Below are 13,351 nucleotides of genomic sequence, written 5' to 3'. Positions count from 1 at the left end.
AGCAGTGGGGTCAGTGCAGTGCCCATGGCCACAGCCCCTTGCAGTGGTCCACTGCAGCTTGGGCTGATGATCCACCCTCACAGCTGGCCCAGGGCAGCTCTGCAGTGGCTTTGCTGGCACCTGGGGCTGGCACACACCTGAGCAGCGTGTCTGTTTGCAGTGGGGAAACTCAGGAGGTTCAGATTGCTTCAAAAAATGCCAAAAAGGGAAAACCCGTCTTAGGCTGAGTGCAGCCAGCTCTGCAAGCACAGCAGGTCCCAGGGGAGTGAGGACAGACAGGATGGGGCTGGGCAATGTGGAGCAAGGTTATCCACGCTCAAGGCACAGCTTCTGTGAGCAGGCCAGAGCTGCTGAGGAGAGACCCTGGGTCAATATCAATCACAAAATACTGCAATAACATCTGGTCTAAGGAGAAATAAAATAAAATACTTCATTTAAAATAGGAACGTGTATATCTTAAAAGTTCTTTGAAATCTTTCTCCATAATTGGACTAGGAAAACTTTAATGATTCTCCCCCCTCACAGGGCTTTGGTGTTGTTTACATCAGACAGTCTCTGAGAGAGTGTTCAAAAAACTTCTCAAGAACTCAAAGTTTAATTGAAATTCTGAACTTTCCTGAAGTTTAAATGGGTCCCACTGAGGACACGACTGGGAAAGTGTCCCCAGTTTCCAGTTAGAGCAGAACACTGGAGGCCGTGATGACAGCAGGGGACAAACAAGGCCGAGGTGTCTCTGGTGCTGAGCAAAGCTGGATGTGTTTGAGGCATGCCAAGGGCCAAGGCCTGACCCCCAGCCCCTGGCCAGGCAGATGCTGTCCCTCCCTCCTTGCTCAGGGCTCTTGCCAGGATGGGCACTGGCATGTGGGGATGTGCAATGGCAAGGGCAGGAGCATGGGGCGGCCCCTGCCAGGCTGCTGAGCAGGGACAAGGAGGCAATGAGGCCCCAGGCCTGCAAGGGTCACTTGTCTCCTGCTCCTGCCTCAGGCCCAGGCCCAGCAGCCATGGCCAAAGTGCTGCCCAAGTTGGCTCTGGCAGGGCTGTCTTGCAGCTGCTGCACATGCCTATGCCCTGTGCTGCCCAGGCTGTCCTATGGTGTCCCTGCCCTGCGCCTCTGTCCCTGCAGGCGGTCGGCATCCCCCGGCTGCCCCACCTGGCTGGCCCCTTCCTTTGCTGACAGCTCTGCCTCCTGCCTGCCTCTGCCTGCCCACACAAAGCCTAGGGCTGACCCAGACTCATTCTGGGGCATGTGTTGCACCACAGCCCTGCCCTGCAAGGGAAATTCCTTTGTCCTTGTATCCAGTCCAGATCTCTCCAGTGGCAATTTACATTAATTTTTTCCTTTTTTCTCCCTGTTTACTATTATCTTAAAAAGACCCATCATCTCTTAAAGCACCCTTCAGTCCCTCCCAGGGCTCTCCTCTGCTGTCCTCAGTCTCCACCCCATTGAGCACAGAGCTCCTCTGTCCCTGTACAGTGCTCATGTGCTTGAGGCCATGGGCACCTTGACAAGCAGGACGGTTCTTTTCTACAGGAAGGAACCCACAGAGCCCCAGGGTTTTGAAGACAGAGCAGAGGCACTCACCAGAGGCCAAGGCCAGCCAGACCTGTCTTTCCTTGTAGCTTTTGTCTGAAAGCAGCCCTTGGATATTTGTGGAGTTTTGGAGGTGGAATTCCATTTCAGTCATGATTGCCTGGACCAGAATGACAGTTCTTCTCCACAGGAAGGAAAGGGCAGAGCCCCAGTGTTTCAAAGGCTGAATAGAGGCAGCCCCAAGGAGGTCAAGGCCAGCCAGACCTGTTTGTCTTGGCATCTTTTGTCTGGGAGCAATCCTTGGATAGAGGGAATTTGGGAGGCCAAATCCCAGTTTTGTCCATGGGCACCTGGACAAGAAGGACAGTTCTTTTCCATAGGAAGGAAAGTACAGAGCCCCAGTGTTTCACAGGGACATGAGAGCTGGCCCTCAGGAAGCCAAGGGAACCTAGACAGTCCTGGCAGCTTTTGTCTGGGAGCTATCCTAGGAAATAAAGAATTTTGGAGGCGGATTCCCACTTTTGGCTATGGACACCTGCACTTGAAAGATGATTTTTCCTTGGAAAGAAAAGCTTGGCCCCCCCATTGTTTTTAAGGCAGATGAGAGGTGGCCCCCAAGATGTCAAGGTGTCACAGTGGTCACAAGGGTTGCAGGATGAAGAGAGAGGCGAGAATGTTGACCCCATGTTCAGAAGGCTTGATTTAGTATTTTATGATATATATTACATTATGACTATACTAAAAAGAAATTGACGGAAAAATTCTCAGAAGGCTTGCTAAGCTAAAAATAGAAAAGGAAGGAATAACAAAAGGCTGTGTCTCAGCAGAGAGCGAGACCCAGCTCTGCCGTGAGTGGTCATTAAATCTAAACATCTACAGGAGACCTATCACGGATCCACCTGTTGCATTCCACAGCAGCAGAAAACCATTGTTTACACTTTGTTGCTGAAACTCGTCAGCTTCAGCAGGAAAAATCCTAACGAAAATATTTTAATGAAAAGATGTCTGTGACATCAAGGCCACCCAGAGCTGTCTGTTCTGGCAGATTTCATACAGCAATCATCCTTCAATATAATTGAATTTGGATGTAGAATCCCAATTTCAGCCATGAACCCCTGGAGGAAAAGGAGAGGTCTTTCCCACAGGAAGGAAAGCACAGAACTCCAGGGTTTTAGGGGCAGATGAGAAGCAACCCTGTATATGCCAAGGTCAGTGGGACCGGTAAGGCCAAGTCAACCGGAACTTTTCCATGTTCTTGGATATCTGGAGCCCTGCAGCATCACAATGTCCACTTGGGTCCATGAGGCCGCATAGTATCACAAGAGATCATTGTTTCCATAGGTCCAGTGATATCACAGTGGTCTCTCTGGGTCCCCTTTGGCACAATGGCCCCTTGCTTCCATGAGGCCTTGCAGTGTCAAAATGGTTTCCTTGGTTCCATGGTGTTGGGGAAGATGAAACAGGAATGGCTTATAATTATGATTGTCTGGCAAAAGATTTTGTGAATATAGAAACTATAAGAGAGATCGAAATGAAAGCAGGCTTTGTGATACCTTAGTTACTAAAACACTGGAAACAATGGTGTGGCCAGACTGAAGGTAATCCCCTTTTGATGAAACAATACCCTCTGCTTGCAGACAGGTCCAAGGGTAAGATCAGACCCTGCCAGCTTGGCAGAAGGGGCCCAAAGAGGAGTTTTTAGGGTTTAAAATGTAACACAGTATGGTAATGTAATGATTCTTATAGGCTGTATGTAAGTGGTATAGGATTTGTACCTTGTACTAGATTGGTTAGTGAGAAATAGAATATTCAACACAGAAGAAGATTTATTGTATTGTAAAGGGAACCTCACTCTCTTATGCGTTTGCTTTCTTACCCTTTTACTCTCTTACCCTTTTACTCTCTTACCCTCTCGTTCTCTCTACCCCTCTCTTCTCTCGGGCCTGCTCTGAGCTGTGGCTGGCAGCTCCAAGTGGGGCCCCAGCATCCAGGCCCTCTGCAATAAACCGCAAGTTCCATGACCTGGCTTCAGAAATCTTTTGTCTCCAACTGATTCTGGGTGGGCAAGCACAAGGTCAGAGGGTTTTCAGGCAGTGAGCACAGTCACATGGCTCCTGTGAGGAATATTTCACTTGCTCCTTCACAGCTCTTGCCTGCAAATTGTCCTCTTGCTCAGATGGGGCTCCAGTTTCTTTTTTTTTTTTTTCTCCTTTTTCTTTCCCAAGTTATTCAGTTTTCCATACATTTATTTATAGGGTCACACAAGCAACAGGTTTGCTTTTTCCACAGATCCTTCCAGAGCCACGTGCTGTGCCTGCTCCATTCTGGTGCAAAAGCACCTTCTCCTCTGAGGAAAACTCAGAATATGCATCCAGCTGTCTTGACTGAGCGAGGCATTTTCTCAGAACCCTGCCCTCTGTTCATTTCAGAATCTGCAGGGAATTTGGGACATAAATTAAAAAGCTATTTGATGCTCCTTGAGGTCTAGAAGCTGGTTTTGCCTTTGTTCTTACTTGAATGCACACTGAGACAAATGGCTCTGCTTTACTGAAGCTGCTTCCTTTGGCATCCTGAGGAAGCTTCCTAGTTAAAAAATAAATATGGCTGTGTTTTTCCAGCCCGGCTTTACCAGCAAAAGCTGGGGAAGGAAATGTAATCTCCTTAGGTCTGTCCTGATGTTTTGTAGAACTAATTCCCATTTATTGGAAGAACTCTTCCATGCCAGATTAATGTTTAATTTTTTATTATGTGTTTACATTTTGGAAGGAGTAAGGGTGGTGGTGTTGGAAATTCTAATGAGGGACAACATTTCTAATTAAAAAGACTCAGGCTCCTCTCTCCTGATTTTTCTGCCTGATCCTTAAGACTGCAGGAAGTTTTGCTTGGGTCATTCACTTGCAACAGGATGTTATGTGAATACAGAATAATGTATGCAGCCTGTCACTTGGAATTGCTGCTGTTCTGCTGCTGGAGAGCTCCCGGGGTTGCAGAGTCCTTGCAAGCAGCAATAACAGGAATGTGCCTGTGATCCTGCAAAGTCAGAGGAGGAACAGGGAGCTGCAAGTCTCCCCCATCACTGCGGGGTGTGAATAAATAGATCTAATCAACAATTTACATGTTAGCCCCGGACCAGGGTTTATTTTTAGGATGTGTCATTCAGCCCAAGCGAAACCTCTGCATCTCAGGCTGATGGTGCTTTTAAAAGTACCTCTAAGTGATCACTGAGGCAAGATTTTAAGCTGCATTTACATTTTGATAGAATCTGCTGCTTTCCTTATCTGAAACAAAGCCCACCTGATCTTCATTAATTACACTATCATTTCACCTAACCAGGGTGCTACTAATTACAGTTATCTGTCTGTTCTTCACCAGATAATAGACAAAAAATTGTTATCCCTGGCTGTATCTGGATTAGCTGGAGCTGTAAGGGGGTTGCACATGGTGATGGGTTTTACAGATGGAGTGCAGGTATTTACAGGCTGTCTGAGGGAATGCTGGAGGAGTGGCTGCTGTCCCACTGGCTGTGCTGCCTATCCAAGACACCTCCACGGCAAAACATACAGAAAACACTGCTTAAATAAAGAAAAATCTGGTTACTGCAGGGTGACTGGAGCAGGCCAGCTCCACAAGAGAGGTGTTGGAGTCCTGGGACATCCCAGACCCACCTGAGCACAGGCCTGGGGCTGGAGGGGACACTGCTTGAGCAGGGGTTGATCCCAGAGGTGTTTCCAGGCTCAGCTATCAGGGACTCTCTGGCAGTGCCTTTTTTAAGACAGAAAATCTCACAGTGGCTTCACAGAGAGCTGCAAGCCCTGGTGGCGGTGCTGACTGCTGCCCCACTAACATCAGCTGCAGTCTGAGCAGGGCAAGCACAGAAAGGGCTCCTCTGAAAAGAGGCAGCAGGAAATGTCTGAGCTGCTGGGGAGCTGTGGGTCCAGAGGGCTGGAGCCAGGAGCCAGAGGCTGCAGGGAAGGTGCCCATGAGGGCAGAGCCTATGCTGGAAGAGAAGTCAAGGGGCTTTCACTTGACTCCTGTTTCATCATCCTTCCACACACTGATCTCTTCAGATGCTCTCTAAACCTTTGGTTTGCTTTCTGAAGGGGAAAGAACTTGTCCTAGAGGAGGAGCAGAGCCAGGCTGCTGAGGAGAGCTGGTCGCTGTCAGCTGGCAAGAGAGGAGGGACACGGAGGCCAGAGAGGGGGGACACAGGGTGAGGAGATGTTCACACTCATCTCCATCCACTGCGAGTTTTCTCAGGCCAAACACACCTGCACTCCTGTTTGTACTGTTTGCTGTACTTGATAAACTGATATATGTGAGTTTGGGGATTTTGGTTACCTTTTTGTATTCTGAAGAGAACTAAAGATGGTTCACATTTTTTTTTTTTTTTGTGCCTTCTGCAGTGCAGGCGATGCAGGCAGGGATGGAACAGCAGCATCTTTATACTTGTCAAGTCTCCATCCACACCCAAGGCTTAGCCTGAAGCTCAAAGTGATTTTGTTGCAGGCTTTGAACACTACACCAGCAGGGAGAACAAGAAGCTCAGTGGAGATTATGCTCCAGAAAAACTGTATCCACGGTCCAAAAGCTAAATATGGAACCATGGAAGTGCACACTGCAGTGGTAGTGGAGCTGGGAATGCTGAATGGTGAGGCTTCCTGTCCTTCTGGCACGAGGAACCAGGGGTCCTCTGGTTCTCCATGGTCTTCCATGAGGACCTCTGGCTCTCCATGAGGATCTCTAGTTCCCCATGGTTCTCCATGAGGACCTCTGGTTCCCCTTAGTCCTCCATGAGGATCTCTGGTCCTCCATGAGGATCTCTGGTTCTCCATGAGGATCCGTGGCTCCCCATGGTTCCCCCCAGGGCTGTGCTGGTGCCTTGCCCAGAGCTTGCTGTGACAGCAGGCAGCAGTTTCAGGTGGGGCTGCTCTGCTGGCAGGGCCTTGGTGTTCCCAGCAGGGCAGGGCAGGGATGCTCCTGTCCCAGCAGGACACTGGGCATGCAGGTACCACCCCACAGCAGCTGCTTCTCCTCTGCATCACTTCCAGGGGCAAAAGTCCTGTCCAGCTGCGTGGCATGGAGCCCTGCAGAGCCAGCACGGAGGGGACAGGCTGGGCAGCACTGGTTTAATCCTTTTTGCCTGTTCTTGCCATGGAAGCTGTGTACTGGGTGAGATGTGTGTGTTTGGGGAGGGCTGGCCCGACCATTAGCTTGTCAGGGTTTGCAACACTGGCAGCTGGGGAGAAAACTGTTATTAAGTGTAACGTGGCACCTTGGAGATGGAAGCATGGGGAGACAATAAATACAGCCTTCCATAATGCCATTTTATGTTGTCACTCTTCAGAATTTATTAAGACTTAGTTGCAGCCATGCCTGCAGCCTCCTGTGCTGGAATCCGTAAATTGTGTTCATTTTCTCCAGCACTTGCTCTGACCTGCTGTGTTTTAAAGGGGGGAGACACTGGAGGCGTGGGGACACCCCAGCTGCTTTCTGTAGCCGTTCCCCTGGTGCCAATCCAGCTTTTCTGGAGTTGCTGGGACACCCCAGGCAGTGCTTGGCTGCATGGATGGACCCCAAGTGTGATTTGATGGTTGAAGAGAACACTGAGGGACTGAGGAGCTGCCAAAATCACCACAGCTCCACAGGGAGCAGGGAAGGAGCTGGGCGAGGAGGGAGCCATGGGCACCTTGGAGCACACTGGCACATTGTCACTCCACTGTGGGACCACTCCAGAAGTCTTGGATGTGCTGAGGATGCTGGAGGAGGAAAAGGGTTCACAGGAGCTCCCTGAACTGCACGCAGGGAGATGCTACACCCCTGCTTGGTGTCCTCTTGCACCAGTGTTTTCAGATGAAAACACAAATGAAATCGTGCTCCTTTCGCCCACTTTTTGTCATGACAAATCTCAGCAGCAGCATGTTGTGTACCTTCATCCTTATCCTCAGCATTTAGGCCCAGGATGGAGGAAAACTAGTTCAAGCCCAACCTCCTGATAATTTATTATGCTCCTTATGCTTAAGGACAAAATTTAGGTTGCCAAAAGCAGATGTTTGCATGCTCTTTTTTTAGCTCTCAATGTACTTTCTGTGTGCTTGATTGATGGACGTCCCTGTTACATTAATAGCTGGGCTTTGCAGAAAGCTGATATTACCAGGAGAATCTGGTGTGGGTTTCAGTTTTTCTTCTTGCATTGAAAATCCATTATTAATGTCTTTCTGAGGGAAAAAAAAAGGTTTCAATTCAGGCATTTTGCTTTGCTTTCTCAGGCTTCTTCTCAACTGTCTTTACAGAGGTGCTTTTAAAACCAATATTACAATTGTTCTTTATATTTTACTGAGTGGTTGAGGGTTTCTGCATCTTGCTATTGATTTCTGATTGTACTGCAGGACATGTAGGTGCACACAGGTTGTTCTGTGATGGATAACTTCATATGTGTCTTCCTAATCATCACTGAGTTGCCTTCTGCATGTTCCCTGTTGCTGAATGCGGCTGCTGATCTTGGAAGGCACCAGGAGAGCTCTGAGTGCAATCCTGAGACACCAAACTTGTGACTGCTCATTTAATTAGGGTTTGGTTTTCAATCAGACACAGGGGTCACATGAGGCTTGTGGGGGTCTCCTCTTTTGTGTAGTCTTTGCAGAGTTCTTCTGCCCTGGCTTTTCCGGCAGCTTTGTGTTCTGTGATGTAGGAGCAAAACAAGTCATTGTCCTGGCTTTGTGTGGAGTGGTCATAAGGCACCTTTAGCTTCCAGCACTGACCTTGGCCCTTGGGGCAGCTCTGCAGGCAGATCTCAGCATTTCAGAGGTGCAGAGTCATTGGATCCCAGAATGGTTTGGGTTGGAAGGGAGCCTTGAACTCATCCAATTCCAATCCCCTGCCATGGCAGGGACACCTTCCACCATCGCAGGCTGCTCCAAGCCCCAATGTCCAGCCTGGCCCTGGGCACTGCCAGGGATCCAGGGGCAGCCCCAGTTGCTCTGGGCACCCTGTGCCTGGGCCTGCCCACCCTGCCAGGGAACAATTCCTAATTCCCAATATCCCATCCATCCCTGCCCTCTGGCAGTGGAAACCATTCCCTGTGTCCTGGCACTCCAGGCCCCTGTAAAGGTTCAAGTCTCAATGGAGCAATGCAGAAGCCCAGTGTGCATTGGTAGCTGCTGTAAAGCTGGATTTGCAGACTGAGGCTCTTGGAGCACATCAGCACTGATGGCACAATCTGTGTGAGAGCTTGTTGGCACCAAAGGAACCTGTGAGGAGTGACAGGACTGTGGCCAGCACGGGGGCTCCAAAATGCTTCCGTGGCTCCAGGTGGGCATGCAGGGGAAGAGCTCTATGTGTGGGCACAGTCCTTCCCAGCTCTGCATGCCCTGGCACAGGCTCCACATCTGCCAGGGACTGTGGCTGTGCCAACAGGCACTCTGGAGAGGGCTGGGTGTGCACAAACCTCTGCTGGCTGGACTGGGCTGTTTGCTCCTCAGGCTTATCCTGGACAGGCTCCTGCACCTTCAGACATGCAGGCTACACCTGGCTTCTGAGGAATTGGTTGTTGCAGTTTGTCTGTCCGTGCTGGGGACCAGGACAAACACTGGCACAGGAGCTGGTCCTGTGTCCCCGGGATAGCAGGGCTCGGTGGTGGCAGCGCTGGCAGGGACACGGCAGCCCAGCCCTGCCTGGCCCTGCAGAGCTGGGGAGGGGACAGGGCTGGCACGCATACCAAGGGCAGGCTTTGACACTGCTGCTGGAACTCACTTAGCAATTCTGTTGATGTTCTGGAAACGAAAATATAATTCAGGCCACCTTCTCCTCCAAGCTGACCCTGAGAATCTGGGAGAAGAGCAACTGAATAATTAGGGGCTTTTTTTTCTCCCCCCTTTTTGCTGGAATTACTGCTCAGTGTTGAACTGTCCTCTATAGTGTCATCAGTTCCCTTGAACTTACTGCTCCAAGTGTACTTAGCATTAATATAATTACATAAATTGCAGTCTCAGTAATCACCGGGGGCTGCGGCACATCCTTGTTGTGCTGTGTCCCGGGTGGCTTGGCTGGTGGGAACCCCCTGGCCAGGGGTGGAAGCTGTGGCTGGAGCACTCCCCCTCTGCTCCTGAGCCTGGTTTAGCTGAGCTTTGTGTGGCTCACCCTGCAGGATCTGGAGTGTTTGCCAGCACTGCCATGATTGCAGCCTTGCTGCCGCAGAGGAGAAAAGGGAAAGGTGGGTTTGTCCCAAGGGAGTTTGGCTGGGCCATATCCCTGCTGCTGTCCCTGTGATTTGGGTCTGTGGGGTCCCAAAATGCAGAGCCCCGCCTCGTGGCTTGGCAGTGAACACCCAGAGCCCGAGCTCTGTGCAGAGTCTGCTGCAGGGCTGTTTGATGATGCTGTGCTTCTGTCTCTGTGGCAGAGCTCTCAGCCTTCCTGGCAATGTAAACTCTTCTGGCTGCTAAAATTACACTGAGTTATTGATTTATCTTTGAGAGGATTTCCTTCCCGAGGGACATTTCTGGCTGTTGTAGTGATTTAGTTCTTCTGCAAGGGCAGAATCCGTGGCAGAGCAGAGCCACACTCCTGCCCTCAAGCCTGCAGCTCAGGGTCACGCTCCCTCAGGCTTCCTCTGCAAGCTGATTTCTGTTCCAAGGCTGAGACAAGGTTACATGGCTGTTATTTCCGTGTAACAACTGCAAATAAAAGGGCATTTTCAACTTTCCACTGCAGAAGGTGCAGGTCTGGGACAAGCCTTTGTGCCATGGCACCAGCATCATCTTGGGCATGTCTCAAACCCAGCTCCAAGGCTGGCACGTGGGACGCGTGGAGCCATGCCAGCCTTAATACACTCGGACTCCTGGGAATATTTTAGTTCCCCAAAGTGGGGTATGATGGGAGCAGGAGCATGCTCTCCTAAAGCTGCAGGGTACAACCTCTCTTTTCTTTGCTTTCTATTGACTCACCATGGACCGTCTCTGAAAACCAGGCCAGGTGAGTTCCTGCTGGTGGTCCTGAGGAAGCCAAGACAGTTCTCTTCTTCTATCACCAATTTTCTCCCCTTGACCCTGAAATTCCACCCCGCTAGCTGTGGCTCAGCTGGTGAGCACCATCAGTAGAAGGACGTGACCCTTCAGGACATGGCCCAATGTTTCAGATACTCTGTGGCTGGAAAATGCCCAGCTCTGTGTCTTTGGGTGCCCATTTGAAGCACGTCCCTGTGGGTTCCTGTATCTAACCCCACTATCTAGTGGATTTGGCACCAACCTCAGCTGCACACTGATAAAATGGGAGGCTGCTCGTGCCTGTGGTGTTATAAAACAGCATCCACCAATTAGGCCCAGGGAGAACGTCAATTTATTTTCCTGTGAACCAAGTGTGACACAGCTCCTTCCTTCCTCGGTGATCTATCTGTGAGATAAAACACATCTTTAGTGTCTATCTTAAATACTGCAGTGTTGACAAGTTCTCTTGACAGAAATTAGGCTAATGTCCCTTATGACTGCGTTAGCTATAGAAACAAGGCTTTAAATTGAAGCTTTGCAAAGTGCTATTCCAACGCCCTCTCCAAGGCATCTCCTTATTCCAGCTTTTATTATCCAAATTTGTTCTCACTCTGCCTTGGCAGCAGGGCAGGCAGGCAACTCTGCCCATCCATCCTGCTGGTCTGGCAGCCAGGGGGTGGGAGCAGCACCTCCTGGGCTGGACCGGGCAGTGCTGGCAAAGCCCTGTGGAGCCCTCGGCCCCGGGGAGGCTCCGGGCTCGGGGGCACCACTGCTGGGACGGGGCTGGGGCCTGGGTGAGGGGAGGCAGCTGACACCCATCGAGCACAGAGGGGATCCAAGGCAGTCAGCTGCACGCCCTGACAGCGGCACAGCGTGTCCTGAATTGCTCCCACTGGGAGCTGGAGCTGGGAGAAGGGAGTTTGTGTCGTGCGTGTCTCATCCTTGCAATTTCAGCACTGAGTTACAGACTCAGACCCTGAGGACAGGAACAGAGAGTGCTGAGGCCTCATCATGAATTCCCTTCTTGAGCTTCCCAGCCCTTCCCTGGAAAATAGTTTCCTTTTTTGCTCTTTTGCCCTCCTCAAGTTGAGCCCTTTTGGCCTTGAACTCCACATTTCCAACAACAGATTAACCATGGCTGTTTTAAACCTCCTGGTTCTCACACTGGTGTTGGTCCTGATGGAATATCTCCCCCTATTGTGTCCTTTCTGTGCCTCCATATTGCCAGGTTCTTTGGTGTCCCTCTCCTGAATCGCTGAGAGAGGAGGAGAGGCTCTCTGAGAGTGACGCATGTGGGAGACATGATGGTTGATGATGTTCTGGAGGTGCTAACCTCCATCATAGTAAAGAAGTCTCTCTCAAAAGGTGTTAGATGCCTAAAATTCCACAAAATTAATATCATCCTCGGTTCCTTTTGTCAGGTTCTCAATTCTCCTGGTCAGCTGCCTTGTTCTTCTCTGCCTACATCATGCATTGATCTTCTCTGAACATAGCTAAGTCTTCAGCATCCCAGATGGTCTTTCTGGAGTAACAAATAGACCTGAGGAATGACAATTATTGAATGGATTGTAGCATTGGCTTGGGGATAAATAGGGTAGTGAGTTTGAAAGGGATTAAAACTGGCTTTTGTAAGTAAGCTTCTCATGGATGTTGACTTGGGGACATGGTGAGACAAAGGTCGCTGCAGTGTCTGTGCAGCCTGGTGTGCCATTTGAGAGATGGGATGTCAGAGTGTGGCTGAATACTTCTGGGCTCTCTGTTTCTTCTGCTCGGACCTTTGTGGGATTAAACTCCCTAAACTGCTGCAGTTCACAGACTTCAAGCCCAGTATCAAAAGAAAAAATAAATCAAATGCCTGGTATTAAATCCTCAGCACATGGCTCCTGCTGCACCCTAATTCACTGCAGTGCCTGCCTTGAAACTGGGGAGAAGGGTTTTCTGGCAAAGTGAAAACATGTTGACCCCACTCTACAAAAGGGCACCCCTTCTTCTTCCTGCCCTGTGGTTATTTTTTCCTGGTGTGTTTGCTGCTGTTGCACTGAAGGCAGAGCAGCCCTCCCAGCAGGGAGGTGGAGAATGGAGCACTTGTTGTATGAGCTCTTTGCCACAGAAAGCATTTCCTTCCTGCAGCAGCAGCAGCAGCAGGTACATCAGCAGATGCTGCAGCAGTACCCCCATCAGAGGCCCTGTATTTCTCCCTGGAGCCCTCCTGTCACCCCTCCTTCCCTGAGATCCCTCCTCTGCAGGCTCCTCGCTGGCCTCCACCTTCAATTCCATCACTTCCAGACTTCCCAGGGGGCCCAGGCACCTCAAGGGAGGGCCACGCTGTGCCCTGTGTGTGACAGACACCCCTCCTGTCCTTGTGGCTCCCCTGCACGGGAGGGATGAGGTTTGGTGTGTGTTCAGCAGGCTCAGCTCTGGGCATGAGGCTGGGCCCCCTGGTGTGCCACCATCATCATCGTCACCTTGGCTGCCATGGAGGGTGGGTGGCAGTCACAGGGACCTGCTCTGGCACTGCCAGCCATGGCCTGCCTGTCCCCACGGCCCTGCCTGTCCCAGGGGCTCGCCTGCCCCTCCTTTCCTCTTGCTGCAGGAGCTGCAGGAGAAGCCAAGTGGATTGGGCAGGCGGTGTGAGGAGAGAGCCCAGCCCAGCCTCACCCAGAGGGGCGCCTCTGTTTGAATAGCAGTGTTCAGAGCACTCGGCACCAGCTGATCAGCTGGGAGAACATAAATCCCAGTGTCACAGGAGAGCCTTGGCTCAGGGAAAAGGGCCAGTTGTGAGCGCTGTCCAGCCCAGTGTCCAAATGGAATGGTGCTTTCACATCTCTAATCAAGGGTTACT

The sequence above is a fragment of the Melozone crissalis genome, unplaced genomic scaffold, assembly GCF_028551555.1.
Source record: "Melozone crissalis strain CALT ecotype California unplaced genomic scaffold, PUWL_Pcris_2 ptg000231l_1, whole genome shotgun sequence".
Taxonomy (NCBI): Eukaryota; Metazoa; Chordata; class Aves; order Passeriformes; family Passerellidae; genus Melozone; species Melozone crissalis.
The sequence above is the reverse complement of the archived record's forward strand: the minus strand, read 5'-3'. Positions refer to the sequence as shown.